We start from the raw sequence: 14267 nt of genomic DNA, 5'->3' as shown, positions 1-14267 counted from the left end.
CACATCAGCAATCATAACATTCATGGTGGAAACAAAACTATCAAAGAGAAACTTCCACAGACATGGCCACTTTGATATATTGAGAAATATATTTAAATACATCTTCATAAAAAAAAAAAAAAAAAAAAAAAAGGAAATCAATCACTTTCGACATCTTGTCATAAGACGGTAACTGACCTGACAGAGAAAGTTCACTGGGCGCCACAGATTCTTGTAGTTAGATCTGCAGCACCCCCGAGGCCTCCGACACCTCCAACAATTCAGACCTTACACTGTCACCATGGTTACTACTGCCTGACACCTCTGGCAATGGCAAATAGACTGACCACAGTGGAACATTTGAGACGACATTGGCAGAGCCCGTGTGCATCGTCACACAATAAAGACCTCAGGGCATGAGGGAACACTGAGAGCCAGTTACACTTAGAGAAAGCAAAGAACTTCATGGACAAACACGAGGGTGAAAAGGGGGACGGCACTGGCAGGGTGTCCATCTCCAGCTGGCGTAACGTGGAATGTTAATTAGGCCTGCAATAACAAGACACCACCCTCTTAAATGTCACATCCTCGTGAGGAGAGCAGGGGATGGCGAACTTCTGTCAGGCAAAGGGTGTCATGCTTTGTTTGCTTTTTCAGCATGGATTTCTCTTCTGTTGCCTCTACCCCAAGCATTTTCTCTTATCATTCTCCTGCTCCTGCCCTTCTGCTATGCTGTTTACTCTGTGATGAATGGCTTCATTTCAGGTTGAGCTCTTTTTAAAAAAAAAAAAAAAAAAAAAAAAGCTGGAATAGATTACAATCAGTGCAATTGTGCAGAAATAAGACTCATCTCACTGAAAAAGAAAAAGAAATAATTGAGGAGGGGGCAGCAGAGGATGGAAAATATAGAGTGCAACTGCACTTCACACTAATGCAGAAATTGTCAGACCCATCTCTGATGAAGGTGTTTTGGACTGCAGGGGCTCTTCCAAAAAAGGTCTTGATAAGAGCGCTCAGGGGCCAGGAGAGGATGTAAACAAATATCGTGGTGGTTTGTAATGAGACATGACACAGTGAGAATACTGTGGCCTTTCAAATGGCAAGCCTCGTTATCAGTCTGGTTTCACAGCCTCAGAGGGACAAAGATTCTGATAATGGGTCATCAGTAACGAAGGGTTGGACAGAAGACCTGCTGAAGCTTAATATGAGAGGTTGCTGAACTACTGAGCTAATGTGGGAGAGACACTTTACACAGTGTGTGCGGTTTTACCATTGACATTTAAGTCTGTGGTTTTCCCGCTCAATCAGTTACTACATTTACTGGTACAGCAGCACACAGCTTCTTACACTAGCTATGTCCTTGTCCAACGTATCCGTCCTGGAAGCCAAAATTTGCAGAACAGCTCATTCTCCCGAATCAAAAGCAGCAATGGATTGATTTTGTGAAGAGTCGTATTGATGTGTGTTGTGTGTTAGCACCACAAAAAACTTCTACCACTGTGACTTTTTATGTTTTGGGGTTTTTCTACAGATTTTATTTTTGGGAATTTTAGCCCTTATTCACCAGGACAGCGCAGCTCAGACGAGCCACACTGAAACCATACTGTGGCCATTTTACATTAGGAACTTCTAATTTTTATTAAAGCCAGCTGGAATTTAAGGATTATCCCCTTATTACAATTAAATAAGCTCATACAAACCATCTTCACTGCCAGCATTTATCATCCCAACCCACAGCTACTGATGCACTGCTCATGTACATCCCAAATCCAAAAAAGTGTGGGCGCTTTATAGAAAAACAATGCAATGACTTGCAAATCCGAGACCCGTGGATCATGGTCACATATGGCTTCTTCTCTGCATGCTAGAGCTTCAACCTGCATTACATCAGAAACACTTTGCCTCTCTAAAATGCTCTTTTTTCTTTCTTTTTTTACCCAGTGAGCTAACTAGGTTAAATGACATTGTCAGTTTGTTATAAAATGTTCCTCCAGCTCTCTCATTTCAGTGCCACTTATTATTTTACTCTTTTGTTGCCCCATCCCAACTGTTGTGAGACTTGCTGATTTGAACTGAATTTCCATCAAATTCAAAATAAGCTAGTATTATTCATAAAATACTAGAATTGCACATAGTGTACCAATTAGGGCTGTGCACAAATGGGCAACTTAGTCCACGTAATTCTTTTGAGCATTAACGGGACTATTAAAAATAATAAACTGGCATATGTACATCAAGATTTAGCAACAACATTAGCATTTTACAGTGTTTCGAACATTAGAATTAATGAACTAGAATAGAACATTTGATTGATTAGATCAGCTACTGGCAAATAGCAAAGACCTTCAATCATTTGATCTAATTAATTTTTTCCATTCATTCAAATTTGACTGGGTGTTTAATAACACATGAATCTGCCAAGTGACAAACCCGAAAGATATTAATGCTCGGAGTTCCCATTTCAGTTTCAGAATGTGCATTATCACAGTCTTATTATTTTTGATTATTTAAAGTTAATATAGCGCCTGAATGATGACCTAAGGAGACTATTCAATGTTAAGTAATATATGAATTACTTGAAATCATAATTGCCTCCCTCACAATTCAACCAAAATTAATCACATGTGGCAAGTGAATTGGAAAATGAATCCCTCCTGCTGGGGTGGAAAGAGAACCGTGATTTACAACAAGGAGGTTTTGTCCTGACAGTTCAATGATAATGAAAACTGAAAGGAACGTTTTAGTGGAGGTGAGACAGAAATGAGTGAGAAAACGAAGAATTTAAGTGCAAATCTTTGAATTACATCCTAAATCAAGGAAAGACACTGGAGCAGCTGAAAGGCTGTGGTGGGAGGGATTGTCGAGCAACAGGGTTTCCTCTGCTCTGTTCCAGAAGTTAAAAAAAATAATAAATAAATAAAAAATATTATTTTCCATTCTCCAGCTGGGCGCCGAAGGAATGTGAAAGGAGAATGAAATAAGTCTTATGCAGCAGTGGAGCAAAAAAACTGTCCAGGGTCTAAGGAGTTGAACGGTTTACACGCTGGCTGCCAGCTTACATTTCGTCTTAGTGTCACAATTTGTTGGGGAGCATCACGGATGCTCTAAAAAGAGTGGGCTCTCTCCCAAAGCCTTCCTGGCGGCTGAAGAGTTGCTAAACGTCACTCACGATCATTCAGCCACCAGGGAGAGGAGAGAGTGAAAACACAGAAAGGAGTAAAAAGGAGGAAATGAAAGGAGGAAATAGAGAAAGTGACAGGAATCGACAAAGAGGAGAGAGGGTTGATGTGAAAAAAACAAAAAAACAAAGGAGTTAAAAGTTGAAAGGGAGACAGAAAGTGAAGAAAGAAAAAAAACACTTATGTATGCTAATCCTTGTCTCCTATGGCTCTTTAACCAATGTGAGAAAGGGTTAGAGCTGGGAATCGTGAAGGGATTTGCTATCCAAGCAAAGCACAAATAACTACAGGCCTTGCTGAAGTATAGGAGTTTACAGGCATCTTGATGCAGGCTCACAGTTGGTCAGAACAAAGACAGAAATTAACAAACACACACACACACACACACACACACACACACACACACACACACACACAAAAAAGGGGTACTGTAAAAGTGATGCCATCCAAGTGTACACGGCTGCTCTCATCTCTCATCCATCGGTAACAGAGAGCGTGGGAACTGCTTTTAGAGTGTTGAGCGGAGGTGGAAGACTGACCCTGACTTATCGAACAGTGCTCACAATGCACATCTTCATGCCTGACGTGGCCTTCAACCAAATCCATGGCAAGTTTATAAACCTATATACACATTTCTCTCTGTATAGTTACATTATAGACACCATAAGAGCAAAAAAAAGCATTGTTTGCATAACACAATGCACACTTTGAGGTTGCTGACGTATTTATGACTTACCTTTGCTTTTTACTGTTACATAAATTAAGCTGTCCATTATTTTCCACTGCATGTACTGGGATATGACATATTAGTTTTATGATACTCAGAACTTGTTTGGGTTCTTTTAGCATTAAATGGTGAGAGAGGTCAAGAAAGGCACCATCTACCTGGTTCTTGTGCAAATGATGCTAACGTCTCATAACTGCTGCCTGTCAGAAAGAGCCACAGCGAAACCAAATGTTTTCTATCAAGTATCACTCAGTCTGTAGATTGGTGCTTGCAGAAGGGACCTTATACACAAACCCTGAAGTTTCCGTTCACTCACTTAGCAAGTGAAAGATGTTAAACATGCCATCAATACTGAGATGCTCCTCTTGTAGCATCCGTGAATGACAGCAAAGCACTGAAGAGGCCCCTTTCTCTGAGCTGACACTGCTGATTTGAATTTCAAAACATGATGTAAAACGGTGATTAAAAGCCAATTACAGCTTGTGCCAATGAAAAGTCAATTAAGTGTTTCAGGGCCTGTGAAAGGGTTTTTGCCAAGGTGATGACAGGGAGGAGCAGAGAACAGAAGAGAAAGGGAGGGGTACCAAAGAGAGAAGCAAAGAGGAAAAAATGAAAGAACAAACAGTTGAGCTGAAACAAGGACAGCAGGCAATATTTGCATGAATGTAGCATTAAACCATCAGACGTGTATATTTCTGCTGAAGAGACAGGATTTCTTTCGTCTCTGTCATCATACAGTCAAATTATAAAAGGTTGCTTAGAGGCTGCATTTAATTAAGAGTCAAAGCCACTGGAAATATGAGTGGGAATGTTTTCCAATAAAATCCTAATAAATAAATAAATAAATAAATAAAAATCTCCAAACTGCCACCCTCTTACACAAATGACTAAATTACAGAGCCCTAGAATTTCCCTCCTGGACAAATGTCAGCTGATTGTTTCTGTATTTCTTAGTTTTACACAAGTAATAAACTGTGAAAAAGAAAAAAAAGACATTAAAAAAGGCACTCAGGCATTGTTTTGCAAACTTCTTAAACACACGCCTGGATTCTGCGAGAGTAGCTGTGTTTTCCATGTTGAAATCCAGTAGCAGTGACAATGCTGCAGCACCACTGGGAGGCATGGCTGTAGCTGAATACAGTGCTGCTTTCCTTCATACTGTGAACCAATATTTAGTCCCAATAGGTACACCAAACAGAATTTATTTATTTATTTTTTTTAAAGGCAAGTTTGTGTTGCTTAACCTCAGGCTTTAATTATTGAGAAAGAAAACAAAGAACCAAACAAACAGAACAATCTTCAACTCTAGAGGGTTGTTAAACCATAATAAAGACATATGAAGTGAGAGGTGATCATTTCAGAGCGGTGCCAGCTTCAGATTAATGTCTTTTGAGAGGACCCTAGTTGTTGCTTTGCTGCCTTTTTGTGCTATGAAAAGCCCCAAGAAAAAACATGACTTATGTAGCAAGCTGCAGACAAGTTATACAGTGAGCCTACAACTTGGCAGTCAACAACTCCACTCCCCGCCTCAATTTACTTTGTCACTCCATCCCTCCCTCGCACAAATCACCACCAATCAGCTCATGCAGACAATCAACAAGATTCCACTCACGCACACACTAGCACAAGCACGCAACTGTAATCAAGCGAACAACCCACTGTTTACAACCCAGAGTTTTTCTTCCATGATCTGAGGTTTTGATAAAGGCTGTAGCAATAAAGACTGGAGTTATTTAAGGGAAAAAGATCAACAGCATATTGGTTGGGTCACTGACACTGCAAGGGCTAGATGGTCATCTAGTCTGGCTTGTCCTCTCTCAACAGCCTCTGTCTCTGTATCCAATTTGTTTCGTGTTATTTGCAGGAACAAGCGCTGGACTCTTGTACTCGTGTTTTTTCCCCTACATGAACTCTAGGAACTTGTGGCCTTTCACATGTGCAGTATAAGAAAGATAGAAGCCGAGTTACAAGAAGCTGCTTCGGAGGAACCCTGAACCTCGTGAAGGATTTAAAAACAAAAATCAGCTGACAATCGATCATGAGTAAATGCTGCTCACTACAACAGCTTTGGAAACTGGCCAAGAACTGGTTTATAGTTGCTGGCTCACAGCACACGCCTAAACTTATTTATGTTGACAAGAACTTAATAAGTGCTTTTCATCTCAATGTTTAATAGGGTGTAGCCTTGCCTTCATGGACACGTCTGGCTGTTTTGAAAATTAAGTGTTGCCAAGATTGTCTCTCTTTCTGTCTCTTTTACAGAGAGAAAGAAAAAGATATCACTTTATTTTGCTGACCAGTGCTGTGAGTACTTTATTGCTCTATGCAAAGTCAAACCTTCAAGAAGAACTGGCAGGCAACATATGGTAAATGCATCTCAGACTTCGTCCTACTAACCAGTTTTGCAAGAGTTCAATGCGACAGACAGAAGCCAACGCTTTTGCTGCCTCATTGAAAATCTTCATGCACCTGGAAGTGATTTTAAACCTCAACCACGAGCACACATGAACATTTAATGACTGTGAGGCACGGAAGATTAGGACTCAAAGAATTAGGGACAGAAGCCCTAAAACAAGCCTTTAAATGTTAAGTTTTAATGTTAAATCTTAACTTTGCACTTGCTGCAAACTTGATACTTTCGATTGTTACTTCAGGCCTAAGTCCTTATACGTCAATCACATTTGTAATCAACAAATCAAACAGGGCTGTTCGATATAACGATATATATCGGATGAAGATGTGAAAACGTCTATCGTTTCAAATTACACCATCGTTGTTTCGTGGTGTCCCAAAAATCAACTGTTACGGCAATATTTTTTCATCGTTTTGATGGTACTGTAGTGGCTATATTCATTTCTTAAAGTTCTCTCTTTCTCTTATGTTTAAAATAACTACACTACGAATGGACAAGCGACTGTTTTTACGCGTTGTCATAAGTAACGACAACGGTAAACCCAGCGTGTGGCTCCACCGTCCGCGTGTTTATTTTCCACATAAACCTTTCACAATAGAGCTGAAGATCCTGTTGAGATTTTTCAAAATAAACTGAAATGATGAGAAACAGAAAGACAACTCAAAACAAAATAAACCTTAGACTCAAACGTTAGAACAGGCTTTTCCCAGAAGCACGCCGTGTAATAAATACTCAAAGAAAATGGCGGACGTTACAACTTTTAAAAATGTATAGAGCATAGGAGCTACAGTGGTTCCATTCCACTGTTGTGGATGGCATTTGGTGACATCAGTCTGCCTTTTGCTATGGAGATCTGCTGTGAGCTTAAGGGTCACTATAAGTAGAACCAGCAACAGCAGGTGGAAATCTAATACATGTGCAGTGCGCAAACTGAGGCTGCAAGCCAGAATAAGGAGTGGAGCAGTCCAAGAAGGCGGTGTTGCAGTTTTCCCAAAGGATGACAGGCTCACTGCAGAAGCAGCTGATTGCACCGCTCTGTTATTTCTAACAATGCCCCGTTATTTATTTGCTGTAATGGGCAATATTTTACACCTTTGCCAATGGCACAGTCGTAATGCATACCTCTAATGCACCACAGCTGCGCACCTTTAATATTTTATGTTCAGAGCAGTCATGAATATTTGTCACACTGCATTTTTGCAACACCCTTTTGATGAACTATAGAAAGAAAATGTTCCACAACAATTAAGACTGACGCAAATACTGTTGCTTTGTACATTTTTTTTAAAAATATTTTGAAACTGCTGCATCTGTTAAAACTCTGGGGAAAAAAAGCTCTGGAGAAAAAAAAAAAGCTTTCTTTATATTATCTGGCAGGTGTACTGACAGCTGATGGCTGTGGGATGAGTAGACAAGGAACCATGAAACAATAGAAGACAGATGCAAATTTATGTTTCTTCTTTCTCTCTACTTTATGTGTGATCGTGTCCACGCTTTCCACAAGCCAAACACACCAAGAGCAGCCTTGCTGGAGCTCAGCTTTTGATCGTCAATGTCTGTCCTTTGGCTAAACGGGCTTTGATTGGGCGGGGGGGGGGGATGTGAGTTGTTTATGTTGCTCAAGAGGCAAATTTAATTTAATATGGGCAGTTGTCAGCACACTAGCATGCAGAAGCCAGGCAACATCCCCTACATTAGTGGTTGTGGAGCAGAGAGTGAGGGGAGGGGGTGTGCAGAGAGGGCACTGAAACTGGATTTTGTTCCATTATGCATAATAACAATAGCCAGAGACCCATGGTGTATTGCGGTAAGCTGCCTAGACTGTGGCCAAAATGATTCGGCCACAAGGAAAATTTTTGGTGCCTGCTGGGCCAAACCTTAAAAACTCTGCATGACCATCCATAATTTCTCTTCTGAGAAGAGAGAGTTCACTCCTAGCTGAAGAGTTCCAGCATGGTTCAGTTTTATTACCATTTGAAAAGGGAGAAGATGAGTGCAATAGCAGGGGGCACACAGACCAGTATGCTGAAAGAAAGGCTGAAGGGGTGCATGGCAAGGGAAGAGCGGGTGACTTGTTGAACTTGGCACATGGATGAGCTTCATCCATCAACGGGGCAGCGAGCTACTCCCTATTCAGGTTTTGCCCTTGAGACAACACCGGCATGGTTGGAGTTGGTATTATGCAGTTGGAAAGCATATCCAAAGCTTGTGCAGAGAACTGAGAAGACTGTAACAACCTCGGGGAGAAAAAAAAATCCTCCCACTGTGCTCTACTTGTAAAAATAAACTCCCATGCTGCACTTTTACATATTCTACCCAAGCTTAGAAGGAGACAAAACACCAATAATGCTGGAATTTCAATCTACTCCTTTATGATATTATGTATGTTTTCTGAATTACGCATGTGACCTCTGAGTAGAAATCAAGTGATGAGTAATTTATGAGATTATGGGGTGGTAGAGTATCAGCAGTGTAAAAACTGGTAACAGAGCTTAAACAAATTGAATATACACTATACAAGCCATCATCTAGTTTCAGTACAGTAAAAACAGTATAGTCAGAAAATGTGAACTTGAGATGAATGGCAAAAGATGTGAAATACTGGCTTTCAAAGTTATTCTGAAGTTGTTTAAGGAAGTATATAAATCTGCAGTCCGGCTCCAAGTTGTGGAAATAAAATTATGGTAAATTTCCAAATCTTTCTTCTGAGACTCAAAATTACAGCAAGGCTGTGCATTGAAGTTGTTTTTTCAAGCTTGTGTGAAGCACAATGACCACAAGAATACACTTAAGAAGAAATGCAGCCCGCCCAAGCTTACAGAATGGAAAAATAAAAAGGTTCACTCCCTTGTGTCCCTCTACCTGGGTTGTTTTCTCAAGAACAGGTTTTTTCCACCTGGGGGCAGGTGCTAACAGCCAGGCAGGTAAGTAATGACACCTGTTTCCACCTGCTGGGTCGCAGTTGCTCTTTGCCAGCAGTTGCCTCACTTCTCCCTTTTTAGCACAGTCCCACGTCCATTTGGAAGCGGATGGAGCTCTACACACACACGCACAAACACGCACTTGCATGCAATCACACACCCACGAGCCTGCAAATTTAGCCAAGTTATTTCATGGAACACTGAAGCACAAGCAGTGAGCACAGAAGGTAGACTATATGCTGCACAATGGCTGGTGAAAACAGTTGGTTGGTCTACAGCGGCGAACATTTCCAGAGCCTTTGGGTTACTACTACGGATTGATTATCACTATGTTCACATTTAGTGACTCATCTCAGAGCCAGAAATACATTTGTTTCCTAAAAATGGAAGAAAAGGCTTCTGAAATAACAATTCAACCACAAAGAATGCCAGACTTAACAGTTTCTCGAAGCAATGAGTCATGCTTCGTCAAATGTAAATAACCCAAGAAATATTGAGCAAAAAGCTTTCTGCAGATACAGAAGTTTCCAAGTTATCATTTATTTCTGAGACATATCACAAGTACTTCTGATCTGTTTTTCAAAATCTTTTTAAATACACATGTTAGGCCTTTATACAATTCACTGATTTTGGACTTCATACATTATTCTGCAAACTGGACGTGTACTCCAAAAAAAGGAACAGGGAACCTTTATAGTGGGCCTATTTTCTCACATATATATATGATAGTTGTTTATATTAAACGTAACGAGTTTCAAAGACGTAGAGATCCTGCTGAAGACTTGGAAGTCAATGCACATCAGTCTGTTTTGCTTGCTGAATTGCTCCAATAATACATTTGTTTAGAATAAAATGGTGTTACAGAGCGCCTCAGCAACCCCTCTTTTTTTTTTTTTTTTTTTTTTTTTTTTTAAATAATGTAGTCAGAGTATGTGCAAGTTATTCTTGCTATTCAAAAGCTCAAGACTGTTCCAATTATTTTGTGTTTCTGGCAGTTTTTTTGGCTCAGTAAAATATGTGAACTGGGTCAGCACAATGTCAGTGAGAACAGGCAGGATTAATATGGTCATCTCAGACCATTTCTGGCTGCGAGTCCAGAAGCTACACCTACTGCTCAAGTATTCTGTCTGTGACATCCAATCAGAGGGAAGTTGTCTTAAAGGGAGGGGGATGGAAGTGAGAATGATGTGTTTAGAGCAGTGAAAGAGCTGCACCACAGCAAAGTATGAAATAGATTTTTATTTATTTTTCTTTCTATACATCTATATCTATATCTCTATATATATATTTTTTAGGAGTCACAAAATCAATACATGAGCATAACAGTTCTCCTTACAGAAACCTTAAAACAGTTAAAAGCTCCAAATTGCATCATGGTCTCAATCCACTCATACACGATGCTTTAAGAACTGGTTTGTAACTGATAAGTAATAGGTTTGCTAGTTGATGCAAACACTGCTTGAGGACAAGTAAATGACTCCTGACATCCTGAGCTCCAAGTGCTGATGCCTTCATCTGAAGGGCACAAACAATCTGGTGTTCTTTAGCGCCTTGTGTTGACAGGAGGCTGGGAGCCAAGAGCTGGACACCTCAGCAAAAGCATGCTTGACGAGACAGGGTGAGTGTAATAGATTTGAAGTTCTCCTCTTGGAGCTGGAGAGTGTTAAATCACCATGGACATTGAGATGGTGGTTTGGAGGGTTTGGGCAGCATTTGGTTTAAAATACTTTTTTTTTAAGTTTAAGGGTTTTAGCTTCACCGCTATGACTCTCACCGTTATGAAAAACCTCCAACTGCACAGTCTCTGATCATCCTCTTTCCCCCCCCCCGTATTCTTACCCAAGCTCAGTAAAGCAATCATCACAGCCCCCCAGTGCAAGAGCGTCTTAGCTATGGCAGATAAAGGCTGGGAGATTGTCAGTAATGACGGGTCCACCAGTGCTGAAACTTCCCATAGCTGCTTGTTTCAGCAGTAATTAAGATGGGGGAAATGGTGCACCGTGACTGGCTCTAAAAAGCTTACCAAGCCTTTTGCTTGTGATGCCGTGTCAACCTTTCTACGGTAGGCAAGTCAGTCGGATGAGTAAAAAGGGGACTTAAAAGCTAAACAAAACATGTGAAACAAAGAGGTAAAAAGCAGAGGCGGCAAGTTGTGTACTGAGTGATGTGGGGACTGACGAAAGGGAGGGGAAAAAGGGAAAGGGAGGCCCTAGAGTGATGAATAGGGATGAGATTAGATCATTGATGCTCAGTATTCTCCAATCACAGAAGTTGAAGAGTGAAATGATAACAAAGGTGAAAAGAAATACAAGAAAGAGGACAGGCCGATGGGCTCTAAGAGGCAGGCGGAGTGATTGAAAATAACCGCAAACAGGAAGAAAGGACTGACAAATAACTGTGTGTGTGTGTGTGTGTGTGTGTGTGTGTGTGTGTGTGTGTGTGTGTGTGTGTGTGTGTGTGTGTGTGTGAGAGAGAGAGAAATGGTTCAGCTGTACCACAATGAAAAGAGAATTCTATCATCTTTTCTTCCCAGTGCCACTTTCTCTGAAGCTGGCCCTCAGTAATCACCTTCCTCACCCTCTCAACTGCTTCATCCTCGCCTTCTGTTCTTATCCCACCCGCCCACTCTCATCCCCTGATCTTTGAGGTACACAGGTGCTTATGAGGAGAGCGCTTAACCCCCCTCTCCATGGATCAGCCCTGCAGACGGTGTGTGCTGATGTGTGGAGAAATTCAGGAAGCGAACGGGAGCTGTAGAAAGAGTGTTCTGCTGCTTACGCCCACAAATGGGCAGAAATTGGATACTAAGTGCAGGAGTCAAGCCCGCCGAGAAGGGATGAATGAAAATGAACTTGTTTCAAACACCCACACATATGTAAAGATATGGGACGGCCAATATTATTAAAAACGGTAGGTGTTGAGGTGTTCTGGAACAGAGGGGGATGCCAATATCTTAAGCTGACTACCACAGACATTCATCAGTCATGATCAGTCTCATGGTAACGATGGCTGAAAGTAGCTTAACTCAAATCACAGTGGTGCAGAGAAAAATGGCATTCAGGTAAATGTCTTTTTTATAAGATAAGAAATGAAAAAAAACTAAGTCATTCATATTCATTGGTTCTCATAGATATAAACACTTTTATTGAGGAAGAATACCCAAGAGGCTCAGAATGTATTTTTATGCAAGTAAATCACATTTGCATACTTTACAGTTGCACTGCTGAACCCCGGGATATGGAAAAAACAATTTACAAGCTGGGGTGCATGAGTTATCGTGATGAAACATTGAGTTGATTAGTTGCTCACAGAGTGTGGTGATGTAGCCAAAAAAATATTACCTCAATTTGATATACATGAGCAAGACAATAATAAAAAACAAATAAATCACAACCATCTGTAGGGCTGGCATTGTTATACATACGAGTAATTATGGGTTAACTCATGTAGCTATGGACTTCGATACTTAATATTTCAGCCTCAAAACAGTAACAACACAAATGGAAGAGGAATGTACTCCATACAAACTAATTCATCCGCTCCTTTGTTTTGTTACATTCTGCTGTTGTTATATGTTAAACACCCGAGTAAAAGTCATAGTTCTCAGATAAGTTAGAGGTTCTCATTTCCAAAAGTCTCAAACAGCTACTCTAAACATTTGAATAAATAATCTAAAATGACTGGAGGTTTAACAAATAATGAAAATAATTGTTAGTGTAGCACACAGAGGTCCCAACCGTGTCCTTTTTGCCACTGAGCTGTTGTTAATGTGTTGATATGCCCAAAAAAAAGAAAAATGGCAAATTGCTTTTACTCTAATACAACAATCAGCAAACAAACTGATTACTTAAAAGTAAAGGGCATCAATTTAACCATCTTAATTTGTCAGCGACCAGCACTTCAATAAACAAGCTCCATCAAACTGAAGCTGAGCACATTTGCATTCCAGCAAACAGCTTGCAATTACCCGTTTAGATGGCATGCGATGGCAATTAATATACCAATCTTCCTTAATGCCCCACCTAGGGAATTTGTAAACATCAATTTAAGAAATATGAGAGGCTCTCGGATAAAGTGCCTCCTGCTCTGCAGCAGTTACGGCATGCTCTTCGCAGTAAAAAATATAATAATCTCATTGGAAGTTGAAAAGTTACATCTCCAAATCAAACAACTCTGCCCATCATTAACCCAGAAGACAACATAGCTGGTTATGTTTTGACCCTTTGAGTTCGTCTGTCCTCAGGGCATCAGTTTTAAACACTTTGGCAGCTGTGTAACAAAATGTCAATGCAAGCGTGCTGAAACATGTTAGTCACAAAGCTTCACAGCATGTAGTTGCAATCAAAATGCAGGTCAAGTTTGGAAGGTTGGTGTGGTTTGACCCACACAATAAAGGAGCCAGAAAGCAGGGAATCCACAGACCTCCTGGACAATACTCACTCTGTTACATGACTGTCTGCACTTTTGATGTTAACTAGGCGTGTAATAGTTTGTTACGCCTCCATATGATACATCTTTGACATTGTTTTAACCTTTATAATGTGGCTTGAATAAGAAGTTCACCTGGCCCAAGTGCATCTCTTGGAAGCAAATTATAAAATCACTTCATTTACTGTACCTGCAGGGTGGATGCCAATAAAACCTAAAGCTGTGTACTTGACATCCATGTGATCCCTCTCCATTTAATAATAATAATAATAATAATAATAATAATAATAATTTTTTTCTTTAACATAGAAGTACACATAAACTCAGATTGTTAAACTTTCCTGTAAGCACCAACCTTTGTTTCAAAGCCATCGGCCAGTGCTATCTGAGCTCAATATGCCAAAATTAAACCATTTAAACCTTAAAGCATATAAGAAAAAAACAAAAACACATTAAACTTTTCTGCTACGGTTCAGACCAAAGTAAGCAGATTGCAGGTCTTCTGCACCATGAGCATATTGATAGCATCTAAAATCCATTTAAAGTAAGCGGTACTAATGACATAAAATGAACGCAATGAAACTCCATAACAGCAGTTACTAAGGAAACCATGGTTAATT

General features: G+C 40.3%; 1 protein-coding gene across 4 annotated transcripts in view; it reads right to left on the bottom strand.

The window, feature by feature from the left end:
- sema6cb (semaphorin 6Cb) overlaps window positions 1-14267 on the bottom strand; it is a 149380-nt gene that overhangs the window by 110589 nt on the left and 24524 nt on the right. The window contains exon 1 of one of the 4 annotated variants that reach the window (XM_085472126.1): window positions 178-237. The exons of the other annotated variants lie outside the window; for them this stretch is intronic. The gene's annotated coding sequence lies outside the window, so the exon portion shown is untranslated. Of the gene's footprint in view, window positions 1-177; window positions 238-14267 lie in introns of those variants that run through there. 4 annotated transcript variants of the gene reach the window in all.

This window comes from Copadichromis virginalis, linkage group LG11, assembly GCF_057382275.1.
Source record: "Copadichromis virginalis isolate Kocher_CV1m ecotype Utaka linkage group LG11, C_Virginalis_male_GT1.1, whole genome shotgun sequence".
NCBI lineage: Eukaryota > Metazoa > Chordata > Actinopteri > Cichliformes > Cichlidae > Copadichromis > Copadichromis virginalis.
This window is presented reverse-complemented; position numbering and strand designations above follow the sequence as displayed.